The sequence below is a fragment of the Brassica napus genome, unplaced genomic scaffold, assembly GCF_020379485.1.
Source record: "Brassica napus cultivar Da-Ae unplaced genomic scaffold, Da-Ae ScsIHWf_1114;HRSCAF=1584, whole genome shotgun sequence".
Classification (NCBI taxonomy): domain Eukaryota; kingdom Viridiplantae; phylum Streptophyta; class Magnoliopsida; order Brassicales; family Brassicaceae; genus Brassica; species Brassica napus.
In genome coordinates, this window is record NW_026014539.1 from 20,001 (window position 1) to 22,500 (window position 2,500).

Sequence of the window (2,500 nt, forward strand, 5' to 3'; positions counted from 1 at the left end):
GTTTCTCTTATCATGAACTCGGATCTGTCTATGCACCTTTCTCTTTTCTTTTCTATCCGAAGTTCCTTTATCTTTATGGAACACTTGGTCTATCTTGTATAGACTCTTATAGCAACTTGATTATGTCTCTTCTAGGACGTTTCATTTGGTGCTAAGCTGGTTATGACTTAGTCATTCTTTTCGGGTCAGTGTCTGGCATCTCGATTAGCTTCTCAATAGCTTTGTATAATCTTTCTTTGGACGTCTTATATCATAATGTATAGTCCGAGGATCTTGCCAAGACAATGATGGTTAAAACCATTCTTATCATTCCTTTACTCTTTCTTTATCCAGCTTATAATCTTTCTCCTTTAATGTTTGGATAGTCGGATGCTTTTGGTCATGCAATCCGTACCTGGCCACTATTTTAATCACCCATGTTTTGGCTCAAGCTTTCTTTGAATTCATGGAGAAAGTAATACTCCTATCCAACATATATTCCCAATCCTCTTCTGAGGTTCCATCTTAGACGGCACATATATGTATGTGGTGGTTTTATTTCAGAATCTCTTAAGATGGTTTGTCTGGTTTTAATGACCCGTATTCATTCTTTAGATGGGAATATCTATGCTCACTTATATGGCCTGATGCATATGATCTTATTATCATTCTGTACATGTAAATTCATTATGTCCCCAAGCATATAGGTAATGGCCGAACCTTTTATAGGTAATGGTCTTTCCGGCCGGTTATGGCCTTTGCGGCCAGGCTGTTGTCTCTCATGGTCTCTTCGGCCTCTTTGGCCGAGTCATGGACAGTGTGCGGCCAAGCCTGCACTATTCAGACAAGTCACGGCCAAGTCATGGCCTACCTGTTTATAGGTGATAGCCTCTTTGGTTTGGCCGTTTGTATCATGGCCTCTCTTTGGTCGGGTAATGGCCCTTTATGGCCGAGTAATGGCCAAGCCATATAACATGGTCTTTAGACCATAGTACACGAACTTGTAGTATTGATCATGGGTTTATCCTCTCTCCCCCTCATGACCATACTATAAGGTCGTGGTGCTTTGGGATTATTAAGCCTAATGAGTTTCCCTTTGTGTACATGTTTCACAACGTGAGATCTTTATGGGATAACTCTGTGCCTTTTCAATTTCTTTGCATCAAGTTTAAACTTTAGGATGGCTAATCCTATCTTGCCATATAGTGTATAATTTCGTGGGATATATCATTATAGTCACTACTTCTCTTGCCTCTTTTATCATACTGATCCTTAGCATAGTTTAAATCAGTAGGGATCATTGGTATAGTTTTCGATCACTTTCTTTCAAGGTCTTAGGCGATTTTTTCTTTCAAAATCTGAAGGAACTTGTTTCCTTCTAGTTTGTCCATTGTTTCTTATTTGGAAACCATTCATTATAACTCAATGGACCACGTTTCTTTGGGTGTATATAATGCCTTATAGGCAAATGCCTTAGCCATAGTTTCTTACTAGGCTTTCTATACCTTTCATGATTTCTTACTCGGTTTTATGCCCTTTAGGCAACTCTTTAAAACATTCATATGTTCAAGTAAGATCAGGCAAGATTTAATAAACTCAAGACTAATACCTTTGTATATAAAAATCGTGAATGATCCTTAGGTTAAAACACAATTGCAATCATAAAGCAATAAGACTAGTCGTATCGAAAATTTGGTCTCTGCCAGAAGCAGACATGTGATCAGGTCAGTATAAGTGGTGAAGCCTTAAACAAGACTAAAATTTTCGGCCACAAAATCTCAGCATCGAGACTGTCTTAAACAAGACTGAGTTGTACTCATCCATGACTTTGTAATCCAAGAATCTTAGATTCTTCTAGTCATTTCTAGCCTTTGGAAGCAACACTGTTTTCTGGTGGTAATTTCTATGCTGTAAAGCATACCCAAAGTCTAGTGGATTTTCCATAGTGATGTACTGATCTTTTAGACCTTCAATGAGATGATGGAATCCTGTACCAATTCATTCTCATTATTTTCCTTGGTGATTGTATCACCAAATCCCTTTTCGATATCTGAGTCACATTGTCATTTAAAATTTTAGGTTCACAATGTGGCTCATGCAGCCGCATGATATAGCAAGCTCGGCCACAAACAAGTTCTTACGCATCTATGAAAACAATCGATCATGGTGTGAGTCAGGTCACACGGCCATGTTAGTGTGATACAACAATCCTAGAGATTGGTTCATGATACAATCCGGTTTATATATCAATCCGGATATAAGGCCATACTGCTTTGCAATGTAATGCCTTAGACTTTCACGATTATTATGTGATACAACGATCTTAAGGATCGGATCATGATGCAGTCCGGGTCATGTGACTATCCGGATGCTAGGCCACACGGCCTCTTAGATATGTATTAAGCCACACGGCTTTCAATCTATCAAGGGCACAAGGCCACGTGTGTGTGCAATGCATTAGACCTTATGGTCGTCCAATATGATTCATGACAAAACACAATGCCACACAATACATATCAAG